General features: G+C 44.6%; 1 long non-coding RNA gene across 2 annotated transcripts; it reads left to right on the forward strand.

The window, feature by feature from the left end:
- The first annotated feature begins 437 nt into the window (after positions 1–437).
- On the forward strand, positions 438–18,560 carry LOC131273283 (uncharacterized). 2 transcript variants are annotated; one of them, XR_009180466.2, is made up of 4 exons: positions 438–582; positions 2,935–3,282; positions 3,383–3,482; positions 18,372–18,560. It is a non-coding gene; the product is annotated as an uncharacterized lncRNA (long non-coding RNA). The 2 variants fall into 2 exon arrangements; XR_009180465.2 differs by lacking the exon at positions 18,372–18,560 and adding an exon at positions 3,588–3,741.
- Positions 18,561–19,823: the final 1,263 nt, after the last annotated feature.

Below are 19,823 nucleotides of genomic sequence, written 5' to 3' on the forward strand. Positions count from 1 at the left end.
TAGTTTAGTATTTTTAATGTGCTTTCTTTCTGCTTTTTGAATAAGGGCCCTGGCCCTGGGCCCCACAAATTACAGAGCTGGCCCTTGTTGTCAGACCTGTAGTTGAATAATTCAATCCAGACCAACACCTGTCAAATTCTGGGCCCATGTTTCTAAAATACTTTCCTAAGTACAGGAAGCCTCAACTTACTGACAGATTGTGTTCCAATTTATTTTTTAAGTCAGCTGCTTGGAACTTGGTACGGATTTTCTCATAGGCACACTGTTTTGAGCAGTGGTCAGGTTTCCCGGCAAGCCCATGAAAGCTTCCTGAAATGAGAATGCAGCTGGTGGTAATGTGGCTGCAAACCATTGGTGCTGCTTGCCAGCCATCTCACCGTGGGCTTGTACTTCCTCGACCCCTGACAGTGGGGAGAAGCCTCTCTCTGGTTGCGGCCAAATTTGGATGGGACAATTTCTAAGATACCTATTGTATTAAAGTTCTGACTTTCTCTCCATTTCCTTAGAATCATCCAATTTCAGTGGTGGAAGGATATTTGATATCATCTGAAAGCGCTACAGAAAAATCTCAGAATTGGCAAGGTAGGTTTTAATAGGAAAGCATCATGGTGTCTGAACAGCTTTGACTAGCTATAGTGAGGCTCCTGACTCTACACTCACTGTGTGATTCAGGTGCTCTGTTCCTCCGCCTTCTCTGTAAACTAGGAGGTAGGCAGCCTACCAGGTAAGACCTGGGCTTTGGAGTCCCACAGACCTGGGTTTAAGACTCGGCATGACCAGGCATGAACCAAGTGAATTTCCTTGTTAAGATCTCATGTCTTTCATCTGTAAAATGGGGACGTAAGAGTTTGTATGTGTTACCTGACCTCCTTAAGTCCTCTGTTCCCTCAGGTATAAACTGGGGATATTAACTGTACCTAGTCTCAGAGAGGTGTTCTGAGGATTAAACAGTACAAGGTTTTAAAAGTACTGAGTACAGTACCAAACACATAGCAGTCATTTATAAAAGTGGAATTGTTTTTATTAGAAATGTTGTATCTACTTTTGTCTCCTTTGCAGGTGGTTCTTATCATGAAATGAAAGTGTTTTTTAAAACCTCTGAAAACTAAAGATGAATACCCACATGTATTAGTCTGCCAAAGGGGTGCTGATGCAAAATAACAGAAATTGGTTGGTTTTTATAAAGGGTATTTATTTGGGGTAGGAGCTTACAGTTACCAGGTCATAAAGCATAAGTTATTTCCCTCACCAAAGTCTATTTCCATGTGTTAGAGCAAGATGGCTGCTGACATCTACCAGGGTTCAGGCTTCCTGGGTTCCTCCCTTCCTCAGGCTTCTTTATCCAGGGCTCAAGGTTCCTCTCTTCCCGGGGCTTGCTTCTCTTTCCTCTGTGGGCTTACTTCCTAGGGCTCCAGCTTAAGGTTTCAGCATCAAAGTCCAACATCAAAATCCCTCCAACTCTGTCCTTTGCCTTGTCTCTGTCCTTTCCGCCCCCCTTTGGTGGGGACTCAACGCCCTATTGGCACAAGAGGTTTACATAATTACTTAATCAAGCAAACCTCTGAATCCAATATAATCTAATATGCCCAGAGGAAAAGATCAATTTACAAACATAATCCAATATTTCTTTTTGGAATTCATCAATAATATTAAACTGCTACACAGCCCAAACCCTTGCAAATACCTTGCAAATACCCCAAACCAACAAAACTCTGCTTACATCCTGCCCTGCTGGCTCAGGATGTTTACCTGTTTACTTAATCAAGCAAACCTCTGAATCCAGTATAATCTAATACGCCCAGAGGGAAAGATCAGTTCACAAATATAATCCAGTATTTCTTTTTGGGAATTCATCAATAATATCAAACTGCTGCACCATATAAGATAATTACTTGGAAATCGTTAACATCCTATTTGTTTCTCATGAGCAATTTTGTTAGATATGACATGGAAACATGTGATATCAGTAGTTCCTAAAAAGTTGTTTTTGTCCGAAATGCAAAGTAGATTTCTGAGACCATGCTCTATTAATATCCAATTCTGTCCTGTATCTTTAGTTGATCTCTATTTCTCTCTCCCTTGCCACATCTCTTAGAAGAGATCTCACAAGTTTCAGAGTTAGGAAAGGCTAGAGCAGGGTTTCTTAACAAGGGGTCCGTGAGCTTAAATTGAAATTCAAAAAAGCATTATTCTTGTGGGGATGTGTTTGTGTGGGTGTGATATATTTATTAAATAATACACATTATAGTGTGGACTTAGTAAGGGGTCCATGGATTTCACCTGACTGGCAAAGGGGTCCCTGGAACAAAAAAGTTTAAGAACCCCTAGGCTAGAGTAATGGACAATGTGTCAAGAACTTCTGGTGGGCTTTCAGGAGAAGTCATTCATCTAATTTCCATAATGTTGAATTTCATGAAGGAGAAAAGAAACTTCAGCATAATCTAGAAAATTCTAGGCAAACCTAGAATTTTTCCACAGGGCTTGAATTTATTATGTTGCCAATCTGGTAAAAGAGGTCAATGCTGCAAGTCCTGTTGTGGAAAGCAGAATGCCACTGCAGATGTTTTGCATCACTCCTGGTGGCCCAGAAAGGAGACCCAAGGATCTTCAGGTGTAGAATACAGAGCAGGCTTAGACTTAAATGTTGATTTTGATATTAAAGAAGAAAATGATACATTAGTGTTTTGATAAATGCATATTAGTGAGTTAAAAAAAAAACAAAACAAACATGTGTAATTTAAATAGGGCTGGGGCTAGGGTAAGGCGAGTGAGACACCTCAGTAGCAAGTGTAAGGAGGCACTCCCTACAAGGGCCCCCTGTGAGTGCAGGCCGGCCCTGAGAGCAGCGCCCCTACATCTTGTGTTCTGGGAACCTCACTCACTTCACCCTAATCCTGGCCTTGAATTTAAATAATTTATTTTTTCTTCCTGAAGAGTTTAAATACCGAGAAATGGATGTGGCTTAAGCAATTGGGCTCCCATCTACCATATAGGAGGTCCAGGGTTCGATTTCCGGGGCCTCCTGGTGAAAGACGAACTGGCCTGCGAGGCGAGCTGGCCCACGTGGAGTGCTGGTTCATGCAGGGGTACTGGCCAACTCAGCAAGATGGTGCAGCAAAGTGATTCAACAAAGAGAGACACTGAGAAACAGTAAGACCAGGGAGCTGAGGTGGTGCAAAAGATTCTCCCACTCTGGAAGGTCTAAGGATTGGTTCCCAGTGCCACCTAAAGAGAAGACAAGCAGATACAGAACACACAGTGAATGGACACAGAGAGCAGACAGTGAGTGCCAAAGAGGGGGGAGTGGTGGAAATAAATAAATAAAATCTTTAAAAGAAAAAGAAAGAGCTTAGTTGCCCGTGGTATATTTTATAATCCACAGTGTCATGGAATCGAGGAAGCACACTCATTGCAGTTCTCCAAGGGAGTGGTCTTCTTGTGTACTGTTTCAGCCTTGAGCACCAGCTCCTCTGGGTAGTCAGGTAAGGGGTCTGTGCTCTGTGTTCTGATCGTGCCTGGTGCATGTATTTGTATAGGTTCCGATCTCAATGCAATTTTTTTTTTTTTTTAATCTGTCTCCCCTACAGACTGTGAGTTCCTTGGGAAGAAAAACTGTCTTAACCTCTTTGTTGCCATTGCCAAGTCCTGTGTCTGGCGATGTCCAGTAAATGCCAGAGCAATGGATGCTTAGAGAAAAATTGCTAAATGACTGAATGAATAAATAAATGCCTTTTAAATAGAGTTGAATCACTTGTAGTGATTGGAGGATGCACAGAAAGCAAAACCTGACCTTACTGCATAAGTTTATTTTTAAAATAAATTTATTCACACACCATACAATCCATCCAAATTGTACAAACAGTTGGCTGTTAGTATAATCATTGGGTAGTGCATTCACCACCACAATAACAGGGGGATATAAGGGGTATGGGATTTTTCTTTTGGGAGTAATGAAAATGTTCTGGGATGGATTGCACAAGTTATCTTTGAAAAAAATTTTTTTTAATCTGACCAAATTGAAATTATCTTGTGACCCTGATTTGAAATATCCGAACTTTTACCTTTTAAATGATGAATATGCTTTGTGATTTTTCCAGGTCAGAACACTGAATAAATCCTTAGTCTCCAAGTGCCCATTATAGGAGAACAGGGCAGCTTTTAGAATAGGGTAGGGATTTTAGCAATTGTTGTTATACTGCAGGTACAGCATGTGAGACCCCAGATGCAGTGCATGAGGCCGTAGATGCATTAATGAGGCAGCAGGTGCATTGCATGTGGCTGCAAGGGCACTGTGTGGTCATGGATGCTATGTGTGTGGCCATGAGTGCATGTGTGTGGCAACAGTAGCATTGTGTGATACAGCAGGTTCAATGCGTGAGGTGAGGCCACAGGGGCAATCTGTGAGACCCAGGTGCAACACGTGTGGGCGCAGTAATGTTGTGTTAGATTGCAGGTACATTGTGTATGGCAGCAGGTGCATGTGTGTGGCCACAGGAGAATTATGTTTCAAGGCAGGTGCATCATGTGAAATCACAGGTGCATTGTGTGAGGCTGCACGCTGGTTAAAATGCTTCCTGTCCAACTAAAATTAAAATCTAATTTTCCACAGGAGCAAGTCTCCCTAGTTTTGCTGAGATCCCTAGTCTGCCTTCATATAAGAAAAGGCGTAGCTGATACCTGACTCCAGTTTCTGTAGTATGATGTCCAGAGCTAACTGCCTTCTCTATCTTGCCTCTGTTTAATAGCCACAGAATTTCCTGTTCATTTTATCCTGAAAATACTTTAGATCTGTTTTCACTGGCATATTATAATTTGAGAAGTCCTAAGTTGTAGCATTTTAAAAGTAATTATGTTTTATGTAGACATGTCTGCTGGTTGGGAGCATGGACGTCCAGGAAGGAGGAAGGTGCTGGGGGCTGGAGAAATTCACAAGAGAATAAAGAAAAAATTCATCTCTTTTTTTCCCTTCCAGTTATAATTGCTAATATCTTTCCATCCGGTCTCTTTTACTGATTTATATTTGAAACATGTTTTTAGAAAAATAGCACTCGGTTATTATTAAAAACGAAGAAGGGTGTGGGAAATGCCTGGAATCCTTCCACTCATATCACCAGTAATTATTTTGTGATGTATGCCTTTGTTTTTTGCCTTGCATATTAGGGCAAATACTGAACATGAATTGTAGCATAAGCACTTTCCCAGCCAAAAACACATAACACAAGCTTGAATTGCTCAAACTAGAAATGATAGCACACAGCACACATACAAATTCTACATTTCAGTCTTTCTTATAAACATTGATAAAAAAAAGTCAAATAAAATATTGGCAATAAAACCCAGTATTTACAAGGAATGTACAAGACTAAGGGGAAGTTCATTGCAGGAATGTGAAGATAACAAAATATTAGGAAATATATTAATATAATCAACCTTAATATAAATAATATTAATTATTAACAATACAATTATTTGATAATAATCATCAAAATGATGATTTTGATGTTAAAATCATATGAAAATCCATAAAGTGATTTTAAGAGTCTCTAACAATCAACACTATGTTTAATTAGTCCCATTAAAGTCAGAAAAAGGGGGAGCAGATGTAGCTCAGTTGTTTGAGCACCTGCTTCCCATGTATGAGGTCCTGGGTTCAATCCCCAATACCTCCTTAAAAAAAGTCAGCAAAAGATAGTGTCAATATTATTTCCTTATTCTGAAAGTGCTACTCAATATAATTAGCAAGATAATTAAATGAGCTGTCTAAATATTGGAGAAGAGGCAAAATTACCTTCATTTGAAGATGATATGATTGCCTCCCAAGAGAATCATAAAAAAAAACCTTTTTGTAATAAAAGAGCTCAATAGAGTATGATGGTGCAAAATAAATTTATATAATAATAGCTTCTTATATATTAGCAATAGCCAATTAGAAAATAGAGTAGAAAAGATATTCCATTCACAATAGCATTAATAAAATAACTAGGAATATATGTAAACAAAAACAAATCAAAATAAAATAAAATATGAAACTCTCTTAAGAGTAATAAGATGTGAACACAGAGAGAGAAAAATCTTTTTATTGTATGGGAAATCCAATGTAAAAAGATGCACATTTTCAATCTATAAATCTTATGCAATTCCAATCAGAATCCCAAAGGTAATCCAAATGAATTCTAATACTCAGTGCGGAGAATCAATATGAGAATGACCAGAACAGTTCTAAAAAAGGCTAGTACTCACCCTACTAAGTTTTAAAATACATTGCAGGGAAGTGGATGTGGCTCAACTGATAGAGTGTCCGTCTACCATATGGAGGGTCCATGGTTCAAACCTAGGGCCTCCTGACCTGTGTGGTAAGCTGGCCCACGTGCAGCGCTGCCGCACACAAGGAGTGCCCTGCCACGCAGGGGCGCCCCCGTGTAGGGGCGCCCAATGGGCAAGGAGTGCACCCTGCAAGGAGAGCCGGTGTGTGTGAAAAAAGTGCAGCCCGCCCAGGTGTGGCGCCGCACACACGGAGAGCTGACGCAGCAAGATGATGTGCAATGAAAAAGAGATGCAGCTTCCCAGTTCTGCTGGATAATGCAAGTGGACACAGAAGAACACACAGCGAATGGACACAGAGAGCAACAACAAGGGGAAGGGGAGAGAAAGAAATAAAATAAATCTTTAAAATATATATATTGTAAAGCTGTAGTAAACAAGTGTATATGATACTAATATAGGCACAGACAGATCAGTGGAACAAGATAGTTTAGAAAGCCCCAAGTGTGTGTGTGTGAGAGAGAGAGAGAGCGAGCATGCATACATATGTGTGAATATAAATATATATCAGAATTTAACATATGTATATAATAAAAGTGGCATTTCAAATATCTGAGGCAATGGTCGAACATAGGGAAACCATAAAGCTGGATCCTTACCTCATTTTTTTATACCAAAAATAAATTGAAGATAATAAAAAATTCAAACATGAAAAATGAAACCATAAAATACTACAATATGGGTGAATGTTTTTATAGTCCTGAATTGCAGAAGGCAGCATACCAAAGAAATTATAAAGGAATATTTCATACAAAAAATACATTAAAAAATTAAAGAACAGAAATGATAAAAAGAAATAAAAACCAAAAAATTAAAAAAGCCCTTTTGCATGTCAAGTTTAATAAAGTTGAAATACAAATGACAAAGTAGGAAAAATGTTGGCAATACATAGGACACTGGGTTAATATCACCAACATACAGTGGAAATTCACAATTATTTCAAAAAAGACGAACTCTTTACTTAAGCAAAATAAATATAAAAACAGGCAGTTCATACAAGATGGAAACCAAATGAGAAATACATATATGGAAATATATTTATTCTTACCCATAATTAAGGGAATGCAGATAAAAACAACGCAGTCCATGTTTTCTTCCAGATTGGTGGAGATTAGAGAGACTGGCAGCCTCAGGAGGGTCCGCGTGGGGCAGTGGTGCTCAGAAACTCTTGCTGGGAGCTGGGAGGCTTCCTGGAGGGCAACTTGATAAACTGTATTGCCATTAAAACAGGCATATTCTTTGACTCAGAGAGTCTACTTATCTGAAGGTACTCTAAGGATATAATTGGACAAGTGTCAAATTTTGATTTAATGTTGCTTTTTGCCAAATAAGAATTTTAAGATTTTTAGTGGTTAAATTAATCCATTTCCTTTGTGATTTCTTTGGTTGTTTTTATGCTTACATAGTCCTTCCCCATCCAGAATTACTTGGAAAAGTTTTATAAGCTTATGAATTGACATGGAGTTCTAAATTCTTAATTTTCCAAATTTCCATTTCCTCACGATCTTTTGTTAAATAATCTACCCCTTCACCTTTGATTTGAGGTGCACCCTTTATCATAATGTCAAGTACTTTGTAAAACACACATTTCTGAGCTCTCTATTCTGCCGTTAAAGTGTCTGCCTATGCTTTACCTTTTACTTTTGTTACTTACAATTTTAATTTAATAAGAGTTAATTTGAAGAAGCACCAGGCCCTAATCATTACTATTTTTCTCCTTCAAATTTTCTTAGTGTTTCCTGGCCTCTTTAGTCTTCCAGATTTGTGAGGTTATAACACACACACACACATCAGAATTTCAATTGGAATTCATTGAAGCCAAAAGGGGGAAGGTTGACCTGATGGTTCTCTTTTCAGGAATCTGGTGGGTCTGTAGGTCACACGGTCCTACCATTAATTAAACCAGGCAGGCGGCACCTGGCCCAAGGGCAGAGGCCTGGAAGGTGGCCTCAACAGGAGGACGGGCCCAGGTCCCAGAGGGGTCCTCTCTCAGGCTGGCTTATGGAAGGAAGAGGCGGGAAAGTGTAGGCCGCCAGGAGCCCTGCCAGTGGGAATCTATCAGTGAGTGGGGTCCAGGCTGATTTTGAAGTTTTATTCCAGGGCAAATCTAGCCCCAAGGAGAAGTGAGGCGGGCATGTTTTGACATAAATGGCTTTGTCTGGGCAGAAAGGTGTGAGAGAGCTGGCTGGACCCGTGACTGTCGTATGCAGCTTCCCTTCCTTCCTTCACAAGGACGAACTGCTGGTAGGAGCTCCATGAGCCCCTTTGGCGTCTCAGTAGAGACGGGGTCCACCAGCAGAAAGCACCAGGGCTTCCGGATAAGGCAAGCTTGCGTTTGACTTCTAACAGCTGTGTGATCTTAGGCTCACTTCTGAGTCTCTCTGATCATCACTGAAATTGGATAATAGTATCCACCTGATAGGGTTGTTTCTGTTAAATGAGATAATAACAAAGCACCTATACAGGGCCTGACACATGGTAACACTCAACAAACGGTGACTCATAATAATGGTAAGAAGTTTTGGGAGGGCGAGAGTGAAAAGAAATAAGCGCTATAAAGAGCTATCAGGATGCCTGACAGAGTTGAGCTACTGCTATTGTGCTCCTGTACTGTTATCACTGGGGTTAGTGGTATAGCATCAGGCATTCCACACACGACCCTAACTCACTTGGGTATGCAGCTTACGAACCGTGGGCAGGCGCAGTCTGGCCACCCCTCGCCTGCTGTGGGGTGTTGCTCGCCACAGCCAAGAGCCCTCCCTGCTGGACTTGCCCTGGGCCCCGGGGCTCAGCTGCAAGGGCTGAACTTTCCTCTAGGATCAGTCCTCCTGATGTGGATTCCCCGCAGCTCAGGGCCAGTCACCAGCCCCTTCTGCCCTGCAAGCCCCCAACCCACTCAAGACGAGGCAGGGAAGCAGCCTCCACTGGGGGACAGCGGCTTGGGGTCCTTGTGCCCTGCCCACCTGATCTGATCTGCGGCACATCAAGCAAATCAGGTTACCTCTCAAAACACCCTTTTCCTCCTCTGTAAAGTGTGCTTAATGTAACATTCATTGCTCCCTCCCAGGGCTACGAGGACCGAATGCAGTGAAGTCATCCGGTGTACAGCAGGCCCCACTTAGGGCTGCCAGATAAAATACATGATACCACTTAAATCTGAATTTCAGAAAAATAACAAATCATTTTTAGCATAAGTATAGCCCCAATATTCATGGAACATACTTATACTAAAAAATTGCTGTTTATCTGAAATTCGTATATAATGGGGCCTCGTGTTTGCTAAACCTGTTTGGTACCCTTACCCCGAAAAAATGCCAGTTCCTTCCCCTTCCTCTTGTTTGTAAGCTTGAATCTGTTACCCTGACTGCCTCCCAGCTCCCTGTGAGGAGCTCATTTGTTCCCACAAACTCATTCATTCCGCAAGGGCTTGTTGGGTTGGTAGGGTGAGTTTCTGGCTTGGGTTGGTATGATGAAATGCCCTTTAGAAGTGCGCTCTTGGTGTAATGGGGCCTTTCCGGTTCCCCACTTACTTTCAGACTGGAAACTCCAGAAGGACAACGCTGACCTTTTTCAGGAGCTTAATGTGGCATCTGTCACCTCCCCTGGTCCCCTAGAAAGGCTGGTTGGTGCAGAGGAAGAGTGGGGTCATGGCTAGGCCAGAGGAGAAGCCCTGATTAGCACCTCCAGGCTGGCCTCACACCCCCTCCCACGACCCTCCCACCGTTGCCTCCCCAGCTCCACTCCCACCTGCTCCATGAGTTAGCACTTTCTCCTGGCTCCACTGGGACATTCCTTTCTTGGACCTTCCAAGCTGCAAAGGGAGAGGGCAGGCAGTAGCCCTGGCTGGCACCTTCAGACGCCCCCCTGGGGGCTGCGCCACCTGAGCAGGCGGGGAGCCCTCTTGACACCTACCTACCACTCCCGCGTCCTGTGAGCCTGCTGAAACCAAAAAAGGGTCTCACCCTGTGGCTGTGGTCCTGCTGGGCTGGTACCGTGAGGATCTGCCTGCCAGGGTCGGGGGCACTGGGATGTGCACAGCCTTAGTGCGGTGGACTCTCCTTCTGCCTTTTTGGGGTGTTCACTGTGGAAGATGAGGCACCCGGGAAAGCTCATGGTTCGCTTAGGAAGGGGAGAAGCTTACCAAGCTTGAACCTTTTCACAGACTTTTATTGGGTCAGGCAATTTACAGATTGGATGGTTGAGCAGCTTCACCCAAGGGGAGCGGGAGGCCAGTGGCAGAGACCGGGATGGAGGGCTGGTACAAACACGGCGGAAACTCACAGGAAGTCCTTCGTGCCCCATTTCCCTCATCTGCAAAGCAGGGATAACAAAGTCCCTCCTACCTCATGGGGTTGCTGTGAGAGATGATGAAAAGATGCACCTAAAGTGCCTAGCCTAGGACATGGGATTAAGAACAGAAGGTTCTCCCTGGCCTCCGGCAGGGCTGTGCGGAGAGATTATCTCCAGGGTTTACAGCAAAACCACCCTGACCTTTATAAACTGAAAACTGTGCCTGCAGAATACCAAGCAGTGGGCACACCCAAAAGACAGGCAGGAGGAATTTTGTCACCCAGGAGGCGCCAGTGATTAATGTAATGATGCCTCTGTCCCTAGTCCCAGGAAGGTTTGCATGTGTGTGATGGAGAGAATAAGTGGTAACTACTCCTCCCCTGTTTCAATGTTCACTGGTATGAAGACACGAGGAAAAGGCACCCTAGACACCCCAAAATGGTGATGTGAGGGTTATCTTACAAGTGGAAAGAAGAGAAGTAGCATTTAATGGGTGCAACTAGGTCCCTGGTGCTCTCAGACAATGTATCATTTAAACCTTATATGAGCCCCATAACACAGATAAGTTTTATTTTACACAAATGGGCATTCAGAGATAACACAACCCCCACCACCACCAATTTCATAAAACTTGTAAATGCGAAAGCAAAGATTCACACCCGAGACCAACTCTGCAGCCTTCTTCCCGCGAAGCCAGCAGCAAACGCCTGGCCTCAAGCCACCACTCTGCCCTCCTCCAGGCCCACGTGGAGCTGCACGCTGCCAGTCACTCACTCTTGCCAAATCCGGAGGCAGCCGCAGAACTCTCCCAAAAACAGCTGGCCACTACCGGCCACAGGGCGGGTGTGGGCGCTAAGGCTGGGTGTCACCCCAGCACCATTCAGGAGCCTTCCCAGTGGCCACTGTGGGCTCTCGGTGGCAGCTCAGGCGTGTACCTCGGGCCCAACTCCCCCTGCTGCCAGGTTCAGGGAAGCACGGCCAGGAGAGGCCTCCAGGCGGCTGCTCAGGGCCTCCTGGGAAGGTGTATGGTCAGGAGGGGAGTGTTTTCATTAGCAGTTCACACACTAGAGTCAGTTGTTTCTCCTCTGTTAAAATGTGAGCACTATTGGGACAGGTGGCCCTGTACTTTACTGTGAATTTATTTTCTGGGTAGCTGTTTTCCTTTGCCAGGAAGGATAGGCTAGATTTTCTCAGTCGTCTTGGGATACTAGCTGAAACCCAAAGCTTAGAAAAAAATAGAAAAAAAGGTGTTCCCCTCCTACCCCATTCCCCATCCCCAACACATATTCTAAAGAATGGTTCTGGACCATCTATGCAGAACATGCTAAGAACATGCTATAAAGTATTCCAAACTGGCCCTGCAACCCCTGGTCTTGGCACATTGCCTGCCTCCAGTCTGTATCTAAGGAAATGGCTAAAGATTGCTCAGAGAGCCCACGATTTCTTTGGCATAGGTCACTCCATGTGGCTCCAGGATCTGAGCATGGAAATTCTTGGGAGAGGCCATACTTCTAGATTTTGGGGGCCTGGACTGGAATGTTTCCTTGGGGTCCAAGGTGACATGACACCTCAGGAGGTAGCCAGGCTTAATAGTCCCTTTTTTAAAAAAATTTTAATGGATCCCTTAAAAGAACCCACCAAAGATTTTTGCCTGCTGAGAAGTCCCAACCGAAAGTGTGTCCTAGGGGGTGTACTTCCAAGCAAGAAGTTAGCTGGAGAGGGCGTCACTCACATTGCCTGGATCAGAGGATAGGGCAGTGTTGGAGATCCTCACAAGGGGGGAGTTCTTCAATGAACCCACAAGTGTCCCTTCGAGGGAAAGGGGAAGAGCCTGCCTGTGGGCACTTGCTGTGGAGGTAAATAACTGCCTCCAAAATGCCCATGACCTAATCCCCAGAACCTGTGGCTGTGTAACCTTACACGGGAAAAGGAACTTTACAGATGTGATTAGGGTAAGGATCTTGCGATGGGAAACTTAAACTGGACTTTTCTGGATGACCCAATGTAATTATAAGGGCCTTTATGAAAGAGAAGGTGTGAGGATGGAAGCAGAGGTCAGAGAAGAGAGAGGATGCTCTGCAGCTGGCTTTGGAGATGAAGGAAGGGGCCATGAACCAAGAAATGCAGGCACCTTCTAGAAGATGAAAAAGGCAAGGAAACTGACTCTCCTCTAGAACCTCCAGAAGGAGGTTTTAGATTTCTGATCTCTTGAACTGTAAGAACAATAAGAGAATAAATGGCAAATGTTGTTTTAAGCCACTAACTTTGTGGTAATTTGTTATAGCAGCAATAGGAAACTAACACACCTACCATGACTGGAGGCATTTGGCAGCCAGAGTAGGATTGCCAGATAAAATACAAAACATACAAAATATTGCTTGGAAAACACAGATACTAAAAAAGAATTCATTGTTTATCTGACATTCAAATTTAGCTGAGCATCCTCAGTTTTTATTTGATAAATCCGGTAACTCTAAGCCAGAGAGGAGTAGAAAACCTATTAAATAATTAAAAAGACACCTTTGCCCTTTTGCTTCTTATCCCTCCTCCCTGCATCAAACCTGAAGAGCCAGAAGCAGGTGGTGGGTGTGGGAGGAGGAGTGGAAATGCTGGGAGGAAATGCTGGGAAATGAAGAAGCATCTGGGTCAGGCTTGGGGGTGGAAGGTGGGGAGAGCGAGAGGAATAAACTTGATTGGCTGAGAGATTCAAGGTTTCACTTAGATTGGCCTGGATTTTTTTAATATTTGAAAGTAAGGATTACTGGTTAATATCTGAATGGGACCAACACGGTTTGGGCTTGTCCCAGGTGGAGAAGAGAGAACCAAGAGCAAAGGTTAGAAAGGCAGGGGTGGGAAGAAACATTAGCGCAATACCCAGCTGCACCCCAGGGAGCCCAGCCCAGTCAATAAACCAGCTACAACATCATTGCCCCACAATGGCCCCTTCCTCTCTTAGCAGCACTCCTTTCTGGGAACAGTGACACCCACATACCCCATGCCATAATTTTATTAGATTGCTTTCTTCAGTGCCCGGAAGGAAGGGCTGGGAGCCACAGTGAGAGCCTAGGGTGAGGAAAGGGGCAGACAAGTGGGGGGCGGTGCCTGGAAGGACCTCGGGGACAAGCAGGACCACGTGTGAACTGGATGACCCCGTGGGGCTGGGCATTCCTTGACCCCTGGCCTGATCAGCCTTGGTGAACTGGTCCCAAAGCCCAAATAGAAAGGAAAAATGTGGTCAAGGTTATGTGCCTGGGGTTTTGGGGACATGTCCTGTGAAAATTCCACGAAGCAGAGCACTGGCCAGCATTCCACAGGATGACAATTGCAAAGGCCTCAGGGAACTGCTTAGACCATTTTTCTCCACCTGGGTTTTCATGGCATAAGCAGTTGTGAATGGCTTATGTCTGCCTCACCCAAAGCCTGACCTATTTGTGAAGTGCTCTCTCTACAAAAATAATACATAAATTATACATTTATGATCACAGTATAGACAGGATTGCCTAACCCTCTCATTTTAGCCACTCCCTGCCTTGTCATGGTAGGTGGGTGCTAACCAAATATGGTGAGTGTCTAAGGGCCTAACTCATTTGCTCTAGTAGTAATTGCCAGGAGGGTCTGGGGGGATGGTGGAGGATGCCACCAAGGCTGGCAGAAGGTGTAAGACCCTAGAGTTCTCGTTCTGATTTTGCCTCTGCTTCATGCTACACCTGTGGTATAGTGGGAAGAGCAGGGGCATTGGCACTCAGGTCTGGGTTTAGGCTTTTTCTGCCATTTACTAACTGTTCAATGGTGACTTTTCACTCCATCTTCCAGAACCTTGGTTTCCTTCTCTCAAATGGGCCAAGTTATCTACCCGTCATGCCTCTCAGATTTCTTATATGAGTAAACGAGAAATCATGCACGAAAGGATATTACATACTGCAAAGTACTCTACAAAATTTATTGAAAGCAAGTGGAGTGCTTTAAAGGGGGTTTCTGATATTTTTCCTTTTTCCTTGGTAGAAGGAGGAGAGGAGGCTGAGTTCTTAACAAACGGGGCTGACAGTAACGTGTTTTGGACTGGCTGCACCACCCTCAGACCCTCCCATCCACCCAGACTCTGTTGCACCTGACTTCACGTCAGAGTTTGGGGGTGGGAGCCCAGTGGACCCCTGGTCACTCTTGGTGATAATTACAAACCCCACTCCTAACTGCAGAGCTCCCAGGCTAGTGCCCCCTGAGAAGGTTCCCATTTCTATCAGAAGGAACCCCCGGGGGACAGGGTGGAATTGGTGGGGAAGTGGACAGCACCTCTCTGGCTTCTGCCATGGCCCCCGACTGGCTGCCTTAGTCACCGTCACTGGACGTGGAGCCCAAAGGGCATCTGTGATGACCTTGGGCTCAGTTCAGATGACAGACTTGTTCCTCCTGCTGAGAGCAGCTACCTCCTAGGGCAGGGAGGGCCTTTTCGTTGCCAACACTGGGGTCGTATCACTATCCTAAAACTCTCTTTGGCTCCATGTTTGAAAAGAGAAGATGACATGGTGGCTGTGTCATGTGCTTGAATTCTTGCTTGTTTTTTGGAGATTTGACTCTGTCCCTATCAGGATGTTGGGCAGGGGTGGAGTAGGTCTCCTCCACTTCTGTTCTCCCCAGCTCGTTGTTAGCAGAATGCCTGGACTCCAGGAATTTCCCACGTCTAGCTGGGCCAGTGTTGACAGTGCCAGGGGTGTGTCATTGGGCAAACAGACAGGGCAGGGAATATCTAGGCAAGGGAGAGCATGACAAGGCTTGGAGGGAGAGCAAGGAGGCCCTTCCTTGGCCAGAATCTCCTATATGCTTCTTGGTGGGCTTTGCTGCCAATTGCAGGAGGTGCATTTACTCACATATTAAGCCTATTCTTCCTTTGGTTTCCATGACTGGGATGGCAGATGGATTTCAATTTGTTCGTTAAGTTCAAGCAATTGGTTGAACAATATCTAACTGCTGAGAAGGATTCTGAGGATGCATCTAAGCTCGGTGAAGGGAAACTATAGTGGCCTATTGTCAAGGTCTCCTATGGATGAGGAAGTGGGAAGTGGAGGTGTGAGCACCACACAGTTTCTGTCCCTGTTCTGACTTGTCCATTGTTTTAAGGTTGCCTTTCTTTCCAGCCTCTGTCCCAGCCTTGCTCTCCACCGCTTTGCCACTGCAGGATTCCTGATTTTTTGGATGGCACTCCTGCCAATAGGCATTCTGTAGAATCTGGAATCCATTCCAAATAAGAACCTTCTATTCTAAGATTTTTATTTTTCTTTGTGGGGGGCGGGGGAGCAAAGCCTTTGTGGCTTGGTGTAGAGGTTGCTGCTGCACTCTGGGGAGCACCTCAGGTTCCTCTGTGTGTGGAGCACCGGTGTCCTGAGAGAAACTGGGAAGCCCTCCACTGAGCAGGCTGGTCTTCTGTGACCCCTGTGGTTCTGGAATCCACTGCTAATGATTAGCACAGGAGGTTCGCCTCTGCCTTGGCAATCATTGACTTGTTAATCCATGCAGGGCATTGTGCTGAGCTATCTCTGTTTCCATTCTATCTCAACACAGAAGGACCATGCTCTATCATCAGTGGCACTTCTGTAGCCCTCTTTGCTTGCAGAGTGCCATTCTGCCAGTTTTTAGGAGCTGTGCTCTGTCTTGGGTCAAAAAGACCTGAATTTGAATTCCTTGCTCCACCAGTTGCTAGCATTATAATTCAGTTAAGTTGCTTAAACTCTCCAAGCCTCATTTTTCTTGTCTGTAAAATGAGAAGAATATCAGGATTTACCTTATCGCATTGTTATGAGGATTAAATGAAAGAGTGCACTGAAAATGGTTGTCTCGTACCTGGCCCATATTAAGCATGCATAACCTATTCTTTTATTCTACCAAAAAGCTCATTTTCATTAAGTGATATATAACGTAACAATAACAGTTCATATTTGTTTGGCACTTTCACATTCATTGTGCCTGACATAGAGGAAATGCTCAGTATTAGTTATCATCATCATTATTAATAATATTAATAGCAGCGGCTCTACTTAAAGAGCTCTGTAGGGTGGGCTTACCATCTAAGCTATAGACCAGGGTTCTTAACCTGGGCGCCACAGATTCTGTAGTGTTCTGTGGATAGAATTCCTGTGGCAGGGAAAAAATTAGACCTTTATTTTCACTAACCTATAATTGAAATGGAGGACCTCCTTCAATTTTGAATGTAGGCAACAAAATATCGTAATAGTAACACTACCTGTGATTTTGACAACAATAAAAATCCACATCTCTTTATAATTGTTGCAGGTATCTTGACATATCGGCTATGCTTGTCATTACTTCAGAATTATGGTGGTTATTAAATCCACTGCTAGAGCTTGTCATTTAATGTGTTAATAAAGAAACTCATATTTTGATTCTTATGTTTCAATATAGTATACTTGGTTTTCTTTGAATATTATATATTTTATTTTATGCATTTAAGAATATTATTCGGGGTGGCAGATGTGGCTCGGGTGATTGGGCTCCCATCTACGATATGGGTGGCCCCAGGTTTGATTCCCATGGCCTCCCAGTAAAGGAAGCTGGCTGCACTGCCGCAGAGAGCTGACGGCAGACAGCAAGCACAAACAACAAGGGTGGGGGTGGGGGAGAATAAAAAGATGAAATAAATAAATAAATCTTAAAAAGAGAAAAAGAATATTATTCTGAGAAAGGGTCTATAGGCTTCACCAGACTGCCAAAGGGATCATGGCATACGAAAAACGTTAAGAACTCCATTCTTGAAACTGCCATGTAGCAGCAAGTTTGGGGTGGTTGGGGGTGGGAGAGTGGGTGGGGATCAGTTAACACACAGTTGTAGCTATTGTAACATGAGGTAGAGAAACATGTTCTGTGTTTGTGTGCACAGAGAAGGTGCCGTAGAGTTTATCGCTTCCATAGAGGTAACTGAAAAATGCCAACAATTAAAAACATGAGTCCACCTTGGCCTCATACTCACCACTTTTCAGAATGGTGTTTACATCAGGTGTCTCAAATAATCCTCAGAGAGGTGGGGAGACAGTGCTGTTGTTGGCTACTCAGAAGAGGCCCAGGAGGTTGGGGCTCACCCATGGTCACAGAATTTGGGAACAGGAGCAGAACCTGGGCTGTCCTGGCTTCCTGCCCTTCATGGCCCCGACTCCTCCTCCTGGGTTGTTCCTACAAAGTGAGTCCTGCGGCCAAGAATCAGCAGGTATTTTGCAGAGTCAGGTGTCTGGTAATGCTGGGGTGGCACGCGGGAAGCTTAACGACCTTTGGAGATGGTCTCTTTTACAGTCCACCAAATGGGGTGATTACATGTGGTCACTGCCCGTCCACTGTGACCCACTCATGTAGGCAGAGCACACTGTTTGCTCAGTGTGGCGTCTCCAAGTCCAACAAGTTTTGACTCATCTAAAGCAAGCCGTCTCCCAGAGTCATGACCTCACCCTGAATTCTGGTGTAAATTACATGGCAGTCAATCTCTGGGTTAACATTGCAAAGTCACTCTTTCAGGGCCCTTTCTGTTTGGTGTCCAACCTGCAGTTTAGGTCAGCTGGCTGTGGCGAGGTGGCCGCGGCAGGGATCTAGAGAGCTTTGTGTTTTCCCCGAAGGCTGCATCTGGCTCTGCTCACAAGTATACTTGTGTAGAACTTATGCAGGAATTGTCACTGTTTTATGAAGTTCCTTGTGGGATTTTTTTTAAGGCTACCTTTAAAGGAAGTCATTTCAAATCACTGTTCTCTCCTCCTCCTCTGCAGTGCACGTCTGTAATTCTCCAGAGCGGAGCTCTTATCCTTTCGGGTCCTCATGCTCCAGCTGGACTGGCAGCTCCATGGGGCAGGGCCTGTGCTGTCCTGTTCACGACACATCTGCGGCACCTGCACCAGTGCGGGGCAGCTAGCAGGCACTTGGATGCTTGGTACATGTTTGCTCACGAATAAATAGAAACAAATCCTATGTGGCCACTCAGTTTATTCATTTCCTGCGGCTGCTGTAATAAATGACTACCAACTGGGTCATTTAAAACAACAGAAACTTATTCTCTCACAGTTCTGGAGACCAGAATTCCAAAATCACCATGTCGGCAGTGTGGCACGCCCGCTGGAGGCTCTGGGGAGAAGCCGTTCCTTGACTCTTCCAGCGTCTGGTCGTCGTAGCAGTCCTTGGCTTGTGCCCACATCATGTCAATCTCTGCCTCTGTGGTCACATCACCTTCACCTCTCCTCTTGGTGTGACTCTCTCTCTGTGGTAAATTGAATCAGGTTCCCCAACAAAAGACATGTTCGTAATCATAACCCATGTTCCTCTAGATGTGAGCCCACTGTAAATTAGACCTTTTGAAGATGCTGTTATTGTGGCCATTGAATCCGAGCAGGTCTTATTCCATATTCCTGGAGGCTTTATAAAGAGAGGAAGTTCGGATGTGGTCACCAGAAACCAGAAACCGAAAGAAGCCTGAAGATGTAGAAGCTGGAAGTCAGAGAAAGCCACAGGAGAGAATGAACCCGATTGCCAAGTGAGGGAGATCTTGTTATTGGAACACTGCCCACTTGGGAGAAAGCAAGTGTCGCCTTGCTGATATCTTGACTTGGGACTTCTGGCCTCTACAGGCATGAGCCAATCAATGTGGTATTTGTCACAGCAACTCTGACAAACCAAGATAGTGTTCCTCTTAGAAGGATACATGTGATTGCATGTCCACCTTGATGATCTAGGAGAGTCTCTTTATCTCAAGAGCTTGAACTTAATCACACCTGCAAAGTCCCCACTCCCATATACAGTTCTAGGTGTTAGGATGCAGATATCTTTTGGGAGGCCATTACTCAGTCATTACTCGGTTGACTACACTCACAAAGGGGATATAAACATGAAGAAGGCCTCTCTGAGGAGTCTGGTGGGAGAGAACACTCATGTTCCTACACTTGTCTAATTCGTGAAAAGGAGTCAACAGAGGATGGTTCTTGGAGAAAGCCATCATGCCCAGATCTGGAAGCCTATAAAGGCTCCATGGTGAGGTTTCAATATGGAAAACATCATAATCAGGAATTAACACCTCCTTTCACCCTTAGGATCCCAGTTCTTATTTCCATGTTTTAGTGGCGAAAATCAGGAGAAGCAGGGAAAAAGAACCCTTCTCCACAGGGGCCCTAGGGCTCCTGGGGGTGTCGTTATGGGGGACTAGTCTCTTCCTGAACTGTGTGCGTTAGTCA

The sequence above is a fragment of the Dasypus novemcinctus genome, chromosome 14 (assembly GCF_030445035.2).
Source record: "Dasypus novemcinctus isolate mDasNov1 chromosome 14, mDasNov1.1.hap2, whole genome shotgun sequence".
Classification (NCBI taxonomy): domain Eukaryota; kingdom Metazoa; phylum Chordata; class Mammalia; order Cingulata; family Dasypodidae; genus Dasypus; species Dasypus novemcinctus.